The sequence below is a fragment of the Pseudophryne corroboree genome, chromosome 11, assembly GCF_028390025.1.
Source record: "Pseudophryne corroboree isolate aPseCor3 chromosome 11, aPseCor3.hap2, whole genome shotgun sequence".
In the NCBI taxonomy this organism is placed as follows: domain Eukaryota; kingdom Metazoa; phylum Chordata; class Amphibia; order Anura; family Myobatrachidae; genus Pseudophryne; species Pseudophryne corroboree.
Window position 1 is genome coordinate 244,099,372 of NC_086454.1, and position 12,193 is coordinate 244,111,564.

At 41.5% G+C, this 12,193-nt stretch overlaps 1 long non-coding RNA gene across 1 annotated transcript in view; it reads right to left on the bottom strand.

Annotated features, from left to right (window-relative positions):
• The window catches only part of LOC134970135 (uncharacterized), a 47,431-nt gene extending 35,492 nt beyond the window's left edge, over positions 1 to 11,939 (bottom strand). The window contains exons 1-3 of the long non-coding RNA XR_010189686.1: positions 11,830 to 11,939; positions 10,687 to 10,761; positions 1,227 to 1,518 (exon numbers count right to left, since the gene is read on the bottom strand). This is a non-coding gene — a long non-coding RNA (uncharacterized LOC134970135). The remainder of the gene's footprint in view (positions 1 to 1,226; positions 1,519 to 10,686; positions 10,762 to 11,829) is intronic.
• Between the last annotated feature and the right edge of the window lie 254 nt (positions 11,940 to 12,193).

Consider the following 12,193-nt stretch of genomic DNA (forward strand, 5'->3'; position numbering starts at 1 on the left):
ACTGTATTCCACCGGTGGACCCTTCATGCTCCAATCCGACACTGACTGGCAGTATTTTTTTTTTAACTCAAAAACATTTTCCTTTTTGACACACGGTTGTGTTCTCCTCTACCTGACCTCTACTGATCTGAAACGATTTGAATGGTGCAGGCTGCTTTCAGAAAACTTCAACCTGCTGCAATAATCTCAAATAAGATATATATTGCAACTGGTAATGCGGTCAAAGAAAAAATGGTTCCAACTTTTAGACATACTTCCATACATTGGAGATTTATGAAAGCTTGGAGAGAGATAAAGTGGAGAGAGATAAAGTACCAACCAATCAACTCAGGGAGGAATTCAATTGCTTGTGGGAAAATTGAAGAGTTTTCCAATTCAATTAGTGGACTGAAAATGGGATACAGTGTCTATTTTCTCGTATTTCTAGAGCACGTGTGAGTTCTCCTAAAATCATTATTTTTATGAAGAATCACCGGGACTTGCTTTGGCACCCCAGTGCTCCCCCCTCCACCCCCAACCCTGGGGACTAATTAAACAATTGGAAGTTTCCAATTAGTTTAGTCAGTTATTACTCACCTTCTGAAGCGGTGTCTTCTTAATCTAACATTGGGAGACGGTCTCCTACAGCAGGTTGAGTATGTGAGTGATGCGTGTGAGTCCCTGAGTGTGTGTAATGTATATGAGTGTGTGAATGTGCATGAGTGTGTGTGTGACCCCCCCCCCCTCATCCTCTTCCTGTGTAGCGTATCCCCCACCCCCGGGGCTAGCCACTGGGAGAACTACATCTTCCAGCAGCCCTTGCGCCTCTCAGCAGCTCAGAGCCTCCCAGCAGCCCCCTCCCCAGTGTGAAGGTGGCGGGGATCCCACCAGGAGCACCAGAGGGAGTTTCCATTTTTTTACTCGCACCTCAGGGTTTTTAGTGCTGAAAACCCTGCAACCATTTTTTTCAATTTGGATGCAGAGGATATTGGGAGCACACATACCCGCAGTTAACCAAAATTGAGCACGAGGTACACAAAGTTTTTTTTACTTACGTCCAATTGAATTCCCCCTTAGTATCTGATTGGATGTGCATCTCTCTCCAAGCTTTGATAAATCTCCCCCATTGTATAGCGTGTTAAATAACACAAAGGTGGGTATGAGACCTAACACTTTAATTTATACTTTTCGTCATGTAGACGTTAAGTTACTGTATATACAAAACAACATTGTATTTTCCTACTAACCTTAATGCCGATATAAGCTTTCTGTCCCTTGCGTGTTCTTCATACTCAAAAGAACAGACATATATGATGTTTGTCTTCACCGCTGTGTTGTTTTCGCACAAGTTTGACAGCCAAAAAAATAATGATGATGATAGCTACAGCTTTCTCCATGCCAGTGATGTAACACGCATTACATCATTCCAAGAGATAGATTCTGCATTAACTTCAAGAAAACAGGATGCTTTGATTTCCTATGTTTTCTCTTAAAAGAGATCTGGTGCAGTTGTTGATGTCCTTCCATTTTCTGAAAAATCTGAAACATATAACCATCAAAAAGAAAATAGATATAAACATGATCTAGAAGAGCCAAGTGCGAATCTCCTCTCCCTGGAAAAAAAACAAAAATGGAACATATTGCCGTGAATTACAAGCGCTAGTGGCAATGACATTGTTAATATTTATTACAGACATATGCCATTACATTAAAGGCAGGTTATTTAGTTGGATGAAAATAAAGATTTCCTTTCTGTGAGCCAGGCCTAGAAATGATTAATGCCAAACACTGCATAAGTTATGCTGGATCATACCTAAGAGATAAAGCACAAAGGTACAAACAGAATGTGACACCATAAAACAGCAAAACTGAACACTGTAACTCTTCACTGCCTAGATCTTTATACTTTCTGCGTTCTTATACCTTTTATTGTTACATTCAAGCTATTCTCCGCTGTTATCTGGCATATTAGACCCGAAAAGACCTGAGTGGAGTTACCAATAATATATATACTCTGATATAAAGATGGAGTTTATAGCTGTGGCTAAAGGACCTTGGGGGCCATTCCGAGTTGATCGCACGCTAGCTGTTTTTAGCAGCCGTGCAAACGCATAGTCGCTGCCCACAGGGGAGTGTATTTTCACTTTGCAAGTGTGCGAACGCATGTGCAGCCAAGCTCTGCTAAAACAGTTTGTGCAGTTTCAGAGTAGGTCTGAACTTACTCAGCCCTTGCGATCACTTCAGTCTTTTTGGTGCCGGAATTGACATCACACACCCACCCTGCAAACGCCTGGACACGCCTGCGTTTTCCCACCACTCCCAGAAAACGGTCAGTTGACACCCATAAACGCCCTCTTTCTGTCAATTTTCTTGCGATCGGCTGTGCATATGGATTCTTTGTTAAATCCATAGCTCAGCAACGATCCGCATTGTACCCATACGATGCGCGTGCGCATTGCAGTGCATACTCATGCGCAGTAGAGACCTGATCGCAGCGCAGCGAAAATCGGCAGCGTGTGATCAACTCGGAATGACCCCCCTTATTCAAGTTTTCTTTAGCAAACCAAAAAAGTTAGCAATTGGTCAAAACCATGTTGCACTGCAGGTGGGGTAGATGTAACATGTGCAGCCAGAAATATTTAGATTTGGGTGGGTTATATTGTTTCTGTGCATGGTAAATACTGGCTGGTTAATTTCTACACTGCAATTTAGATTTTAGTTTGAACACACCACAGCCAAATCTAAATCTCTCTTACATCTGCCCCACCTGTAGTGCAACATGGTTTGCCTAGTTGCTAACTTTTTTTTGGTTTGCTTACAAACCTGAAAAAGGCCTGTAGTACCAAAGAACAGAAAATAATTTGTACTTAACATGAATTTAACATTGAAACATAGAATTTGACGATCGGTAAGTGCCACTTAAACCATCTAGTCTGCAAACAATTGGGTTATTATTTTTTGTTGTTGTTGTTGTTGGGAGCCATTTAACCTATCAGTATATTTTTGTATTGTTGAAGAAAACCAGAGTACCTGGAGGAGATCCACGCAAGCAGGGGGAGAATATACAAACTCCACACAGCGAAGCAGTAATGCTAACCATACACTATCTTACTGAATATCCTGAGCTAAACACAGCTAAGCTAATCACAGATCCTTTGCAATATATTCTCCACTTAACAAAGTCCTATATAAATCTGGTATTGACAGCAATCATCCATGAGAGGTTTTTTAGTGCCGGAAAGGTGTCATGTGATTGGTTGTGACCTGTACCAATAAACACGTCCCATCTTTCAAATTTCTGTCTATGGTCTCGATCAAAACTGATGCGCTGCATTTACCGCAAGGGGTGTTGACATTCCTGGTAATCCTTATTTATGGTCTATCATTTGCTGCAGTAACCTCTCCACCATGTACATACATATCAAACATACCTTCTCTCATTGCAAAACACTTCCTTCACATCATCAGTCCTGATACATTTCTGTTACATATTTATTCTGGAATAGGTATTGCAAATATATAGTTCTACATAAATCCCCTTTAGTACTTCTCATTCAGTATACAAATATCACGATGGCAGAAACAGAACCACTAATTCAAGGACCTATTTGAAAACAAACCAGAATAGTAAAAAAGGGGGAAGGTTTGTCATCTAAATGAATGTGAGCTGTATCTAAATGCTTACTGTACTTAATGAGTCAGCCAAAGAATACAATACGGTATTGACTAAGTGTGACTTAGCGAGGTGCGTATTGGAAGGTGAAATGTTCCGTAAAGGACAAAGTTTTAGATACAGTGCCATTACCCATCAACAGCATATTAGTTAAGTTGACGCCGTCACAGACGTCTGTAAAAGAATCAATATGTCAGCATGCAAGTATGGAGCACACATTGAGGCAATCACGTAGGGATAATATAGCAGGAAACAAATATGAGTCTGATTTCTTTCATTACACAGTTTTTGCCTGTTCTGTCGTGCTGTTTCCTATGAACTGCTGTTTGAAGTTAAATTGAATACTTTACCGGATAGAGAGCGATATCTATATTTTTATTGGAGAAGCAAGAACAAAATAGCACTGTTTACCGTATGGAGAAAAAAAAATCTGTGTATTAATTGTCCTCACTTGAACCAGTGTGGTTTAACCTGCTCTACGTAAGAGGTCTGAATAGGGCTGTCATATCACAAAAAGATGCCATTTTTTTGTAGTCCTCATTCAACCCGTTATGCTCAGTTATAAAAGTTGTTGAATTTTCCTGCTTCTGAGATCTTGCACTGGGACTGGATATAGGGTCAGATTCATCAACAAGTGATATTCTTGTTATCACTCATTACGAATGTTAAATTGTGCTCCAGCCAATCAGCTCTTGTCATTTTTCAAAACATGAGAGTTAGGAGCTGTTTAGCTGGAGCACAATTTAACAAGTGATATTACTAAGAAGAATATTACTCATTGTACAATCTGCCCAATAGTCCTGCTTGAACCTTTGCTGTCTCTCATCCTGGTTTCGGATACAGGTACTGTACAAGGAATAGTGAACATAAATTCTGATTTATAACTAGAGATGAGCGGGTTTAGTTCCCTGGATTCAATATAAGTCACCGACATTTTGACTCCGGCATTGGAGAGTGTAGAGAGAGGACGTGTCTCCGTCCTCAGTGTCCTGCATCAGTTCAATGTTAGTGTCTTGTGCTGCATCAGTCCAGTCACAGTGGTTGTGTCCTCTGCTGCCATATGTCCAGTGCTGCTGTATAAGTCCAGTCCAGTGTTGCTGTGTTGTGCTGCATCAGTCCAGTGGTGGTGTCTTGTGGTGCATCAGTCCAGTCACAGTGGTGGTGTCCTGTGCTGCCATATGCCCAGTGCTGCTATATAAATCCAGTCCAATTAACTTTGCGGTTAACCGCAGACCGCAATCCTCGCGATCCTCCATTCTAGCCGCTGTGCTCTGCCTGATTGACAGACACAGAGACGTGGAGCTCCCTGATTGACTGGCGGGTTCTCCAGTGACAGTAGTCACGGGGGGTCCCGGCATTCGGAAAAAAGGGTTTCATGTGTAAACATGGAACACCTTTAGTGCGTGGGTTCATTTTTTTCCCGACTTTTTTTTAACCCCCTGTATGCTACATGGACTGAAGAGGACCGAACTTTACCGGATAATAGGTAAGTATTTTGGGCATTTTTTGACAGGTCCACCATGGATTCTACTGGACAAGGGGACCGAGGATATCCGTGGGCCACTAGGTAAGTATGTGTGTGTAAGTGTGCATGTATGTTAATTAAAGCTTTACTTTCGCGGTGTGTGTTTTCTGTTTTATTTGGGTATTTTTGTTGTTGTAGAACTACAGGTACAAGCGGGCCCGTTATTTCCCCACATGCTGGTACTTGTGGTTCTTAAAGTATCAGCTTGCGGGGGAGGCTTGCTGGGACTTGTAGTTCTATGACAAAAAACAATACTCTTTTTTTACACAAAGGCTGTCAGCCCCCCATCCACCGCCCAGGGATGGGGGGACAACCTCGGGCTTCACCCCTGGCCCTTGGGTGGCTAGAGGGAGTGACCCCTTGATTTAAGGGGTCCCCACTCCTCCAGGGAACCCTGGCAAGGGGTGACTAGTTGGGGGGGTAATGCCAAGGGCGCAGGGACCTATATAAAAGTCTCCCCCAGCTGTGGCATTATCTCTCTGGCTAATGGAGTCCGGTGCTGGTTTAAAAAATATGACGGACCCCTAGATCTTTTGTCCCCCATATTAATTGAACAAGAACCGGACGCAGAGCCCGGTGCTGGTTGTTTAAATATGGGGGGACCCTACGCATTTTTCCCCCTGTATTTTTACAACCAGAGCCGGCTCAGGAGGGGGGACCCCACACAATTTAAAAAAAAAATTTTTCACTCTTAAAAACTACTCATAATGTACACAATGAAGCCCTGCATGGATCTCACTGATCCGGCCGGGCTTCATTGTGTTATGTCCGGCAGTGTTTTACTCATCACTCCCGTAAAACACTGCCCGACAATACGAATCACATTGACATCGGAAAACACGAAAAACGAAAATTCGGCAGCTTAGTAAATTTCCGAAAATGGATTCAAAAAGTCGCCAAATCTTACAGGTTTTGGACCTGGTTCCGACAATGTCATTCCAACTTTTTTTAAAGTCGGACTGACAATGTCGGTACCAGGGAGATGAAACGGGGGACAGGTCAGCGGGGACGGGACCATGTGAGGAGATGAGCAGGGATGGAGCAGCGTGGATGGGTGAGGAGCGGCTGTCAGGACGGAGTGACTTGGATGGGTGAGGAGCGGCTGTTGGGACGGAGAGGCGTGGATGGGTGAGGAGCGGCTGTCGGGACAGAGAGGGTTGGATGGGTGAGGAGCGGCTGCCGGGACGGAGAGGTGTGGATGGGTGAGGAGTGGCTGCCGGGACTGAGCGGCATGAATGGGTGAGGAGCGGCTGTCGGGAGCGGCCAAATCAGACAGTTGGATTTAGTCAGCTCATTGAATACTGACCTGTCGGATCGACAGGTATTGAATACACCCTTAAAGGCTTGTAGTCTCTGGAAAAGCTGGTGAGTTTCATTTTCATCTAAGGCTAGATATGAGGAGCACTACTGCATATGGCTTGCTGAGCGTTATTTGTACTAAACATGTAAAAGAAAATTCTTTATTTTTTTACTTAAAGGTATCATTTTTTTATTTAAAAAAAACCTGCTTAGATATCACGTTGCAGAAAGCTGTAAAGTTTTCGTCATTTCAAACAAGTGTTTCAACGATAGATCTACTCTAAGGGGGAATTTACTAAAGCTCGATTTTGGACGATTTGTAGGTTTGCTGTGAAGAAGATGCGATTTTGCTGATCTCTAATTTACTAAGGATAGTAACAGTCTGCTTCTGTCTGTAACAGACACCCCCCATCAAAGGCATATCCAGCACCGGGCTCTTTGAGCCAATCACGGTTAAAAAAAATACAGAGGAAAGAAATAACCGAGGTCCCCCTGTATTATTTCAAGCAAAACCGACTCAAAGAGCCTGGTGCTGTTTATGCTTTTGGGAGGGGACACCACATCTATTTTATAATATTTTTTTAACTCTTACTTTGCGGTTACAGACAGAAGCATGCACGGATCTTACTGATCTCTGCATGCTTCTATCAAACATGCACATGTTACAGGTGCATTGAGGTGCGATTTTTGTATGTCTTTTTTATTGTGAGCTGAGATGGGATTTCTGCAGGAAAAACAACAAAATCTCACCTATACACACACGTTACAACTTACAATGTGACAAAATACAAAATCGGAAGACAAAGATGCAAGTGAAAATACTTGTTAGTAAAATGTCTGTTTTATGCAATTTATGGTAATTTGTTAAATTGCCCAACATCAATTCTTAGTAAATTGCCCCTTAAATATTATTTTACAAATATTTAAATTAATAAAATGTTATTTTTTTTATGTCCCGTGCCTTAATAAAGAGTAATTAAAAAAAATAAAATCAATTTTCTGCCGTTACAAGATCTGAAGTAAACATACATTGTTTTATAAACCTTATTTATTTATTTATTTGTTACCCTATTGTAGTATATATTATTATACCCTAAATGTAGCGTTCACCCACTTCAAACTGTTTTGATTTAAACACCCTTCTAACGTTTTCATATTAGTACAGCCGAAACAATGAAGCATAATCCAAAATATAGCACAGAATTGTTAGAAATTAATATAAAACAAAGCTATAAAAATATTTTACAATAATTTTTTGTATTAAAAATACAAAATGTTAACCATATTTAAAAACTCTAATATTCTAGTGTGAGAAATAATTAAACATCTAGTGTTATTATCTCTCATTTTATAAATATGCTGAGAGTTCTTTTATCTAATCTTACAGTATGATAGAAATGTGTCTGGTGTCTGTACTTTCTATTGTGTTTCTGTAGACCACAGACAGAAAGGACTCTTTCCCATGTTCAACTACTGAACTATTAGTTAAAGGAGTCTTTCTTTTCTGACTTTTGCGTAAGAGTTTTCTTCACCTACAGTACTGTATATCACATTTAAAAAGTAAATAGCACACTTACAAAGTAGGTTTGCACTAGAAGCAAGTCAAACTGACAAATAGAAACATAGAAACACAGAAACATAGAATTTGACGGCAGATAAGAACCACTTGGCCCATCTAGTCTGCCCCTTTTTTTTTTTTTAATCCTTTAGGCAATCTCAACCCTTTTTGAACCTTAATTCTTTGTAAGGATATTCATATGCCTATCCCAAGCATGTTTAAATTGCTCTACATATAATAGTATACAGTTTAATACTCCTTTTTGATCAAAATAAATAATATCAAATAACTGTAATAAAAACTTGCACTTGAACATTGAACATTTGGGATTATTCAGATGTGGAAGCAAACCAAAAAAGTAATCAACTGGGCAAAACCATGTTGCACTGCAGGTGGGGCAGATGTAACACATGCAGAGAGATTTGGGTGGGGTGTGTCCAAACTGAAATCCAAATCGCAGTGTAAAAATAAAGCTGTCTGACATTTGTGGGCTACATGCAAAAGCAGTCAGTATTTACTCTGCACAGAAAAAATGAAAATGTACTTCCTTCCGTTTCTTCCAGATGCAAACTTACGTGTTTTTTTCTGCCTTGTTTCCAAATCCAAATCAGGTCCTTTGTGAATCGATTATGAAACTGATTCAACAAATAGATACAAAAATTCAGAAATGTGCTGCAACCCTTCAATGCATATGGCAGACACAACAACATGCAAATTTTGAATTGCAAGTTGAAAAATCAGTCTCTGTACTGTTGATGATTGTACAGCAAACATGTTCAGATCCATTGAATGAATCCGAATGCTTTGAACATCTCTGTTATTAGGTTTAAGACCTGATTCAGAGATCATGTTCTGTCCTTCATTAGCATACCACAGGGCACTAGCGAAATCGTCAGGTGATGTGCAGCACATCAAACCTGATGACATCACTAGCGAACGCAGGCCCCCACATATTGGGCAAACATACTGCCTGATATGCGCCGTTGTGAGCGATATGTCGGTCAGACAACATATAGTTCAGTGTGTACTCTACCTAACCTTCCTGCCCACAGCCTAACCCTAATGTCTACATTCTGACAATGTCCATATTTCACATGACAACATTATGAGAATATCGAGAGGTTGTTCTGTTGACATTTTAACAAAGCTGACATAATAACTATTGACATTGTGATGTCATTATTATGAATGCTAACATTGTCAACGCTGACCTAATAACTACTTCCACAATAAGGAAAAAGAATTGGGAACCACTTATCAAAAAACCCTTTCCGAACAGCAGCTATGACAGACGCCAGTCCCAGGCTGGAAGTAACGTTGTAGGTTCTCATTATACGTCACTCCTGACTAGCACACCTGTAAAATGTGATAGCCAGGTGGGAGGAGCATGTAGGCTCCGCTCCATAAGGATAAAGCGGCTAGCTGACCGCAGTCTATAGAGACTGTTCCGCGGAACACAGTATGTACTTCATTCTGCTGTGGATTTCACGTGTTTCTCTGTCACAACATTGCTTTAGGCATTCTGCATGGCATTTCCCCAACCACAGATCAGACTGAACGGCCCATTGTCTTCCCAGCTCTATTTTTATACAAAGTGTGAACTTACAAATGCATTGTGAAACTGCAAATCTGCGGAATGGGCTAGCAAGAGCTGCACTAATTTACTCTACTGCTGGAACTTTTCACTTCTGCAAAATCTGCTGTGAAATTTGATTTGCACAAAATGTTGTTGTAAATTTTTTCATCTCTAAGAATATATTTTCCCTTAAGACTTAAATCTCAGTTTGGGTATTCAGAAACTGAAGGGGGATACACACTAGGCGATTTCAGCCTAAAAAATAAATGATAACGACATAAATGTCATTATCATTTATTGTTAGGCTTTTATCGTCCAGTGTGTATGGGGCAATATCAGTGACCGATGAACGATGCACGCTCCCGCACGACATTCAGTGATCACCAATATTGAGCTGATATGCAGCTCAACCCATTCAGACCTGATCGTATCCGTGCAAAATTCAGCCACCCTGACATGTGGGGTGACGCCCAGTGCGATGCTTTTGTACCTGAAGCTACCCGTCGCTCTCCAGGTCGCAGCGGCTGTGTGTGACACCACGCAGCCGCCACGGCCTGCCCCCCGCATGGTCCGGGCACGCTTGTGTTGCCCGGACCGTGCCCCCAAAACGGCAGCCCAACGTCGCTGGCCCGCCCCCTCCCGCCCAGAGAACACCTCTGCCTATCAATCAGGCAGAGGCGATCACTGGGCTGAGATGCTGCTAGCATCTCTGGCATGCGCCGGTGCACTGCGGCGCCTGTGCATGCGCAGTTCAGACCTGATCTTCCGCTGTGCGAAAACGCACAGCAGCGATCAGGTCTGAATTAGCCCCAATGTCGGGCTGAGCTGCATGTCTGGGAATGCCGGCGATGATGTCACTGATCATTATCGTTGAACAATAACATTCAGTGTGTATGCGATATATCATTGAACGCTACTGTATATCGTTCAACGATATAGTCGCTCATCGCTGGCATTCCTGCATTGGCTAGTGTGTACCGGCCTTAAGCAAACACCTTGTGCTACCAACATGGAGCTACAATAGTTACCATTTCAACAAAAAAGTAAGAAAAATAAAACACAGATTGTTATAATACCTTTACAATGCGCACTGGCGGGAGACGTCTCTCAGTGTAACAGAATAACATGGGAGCCAGGATACAAAGGCAGCCCTGTAAGTGTGGAACTGAAGTTAGACTCTCAGTGACTCTATAATCATCCAAACTTGTTAAAGAATGAACTTTCATCTCAGCATCCTGCGTATCGTTATTCCCTGTCTCTTCTCCAGATGTAATTGCTTTTAGTCCGTTAAAACCACATATAATTCCAGACCAAGAAATATTCCTTTAAATTACATCTGGAGCAGTAGAAGTATTAGTATCTCTGGCATGACAGTGATGTCCTAACAATCTATACATATTGATTTAGGTTGATAATAAACAATTTGATTAGCCTCTATCTATTGTGTGTCATTTCAATCACTGTCACAGGGCCAATAGAGTGGAAGGGAAGCTTTGCAAACACCTAGGCCGAGATTTCTCAAAATAAGAAACTCTGTCCTGATTAGAGGCCTAGATTCAGTGAATTGGACAAGACAGTTCAACTGCCAGGTTATTAACTCCCTCAGAAAATACTCTGCTTTTTTCCCCCAAGGCCGAGCTGAATATTCTGATCTGGATCGATAAGCAATCTCCACAGTGTAGAAAATGCCAAGCAGAATCATTTGTCTCGATGTATCTTTCCTACAAAGGATGGAACACCTGCGAGGGGAAAAAAAATGTCCTCTGATCCCCTCTCGTCTCTGCACATTTTAAATAATGACCCGCCACCTCCAACACAATAACTAAATCCATTTTATCAGGGAAAATGTTCTCTAAGGTTCTGTCTGCCGATATGTAATAGCAACCTCTCAATCTGATAAAAATTATATCAGTCTTTGTATCCCGATGGCATATTTATGGGAGTAATGTGAGTAGCGTTGTAATGACAAGTGTACAGATGTCACACTAACTGCGCCCTTGGCTAGGAGATATTTCACCATGTCACTATTTTTTATTAAACAGTCATAGCGTCTGTACAGTTTGTGGATATTACGTTTTCGTCTGTGGAACCCATCAAATGCTTTATCACGTTGCCTCACAAAGAGTATTGAAGGCGCTGGGTGCTTACCATGATACATTTCTCAAGATATACTAGTGGGATATAAATTGCATTCCAGTGTATACATTTATCAGAATTACCTTTTATTTATTGGTGCAGGTCACTTTGCTTTGTACACACAGAGCTGTGCAGAGGGAATTGTAGGAAGCAAATTCACACTGGAAACAGAATAGAGTGCTATCCAATGTCTTGGCTGCTAGAATGAAATGTCAATGTTATGTAGGATAATGCACCCCCTACTGGGAAATATAAGGATACTAGAAATAGTGGCATTGTTTCTGCCCGGTATGAAATTGTCATTGATTTGCAATGTGAAGATGTCTGGGGTTTTTTTTTTTTTATGTTTTAAAAAAGTTTCCTGCAAAACAAGACCAGGGTAACTTGCCCTGTGCGACAGATCCAGCGATGAAGCTCCCAGTCCTGACGTCAGACATCCGCCCTCCA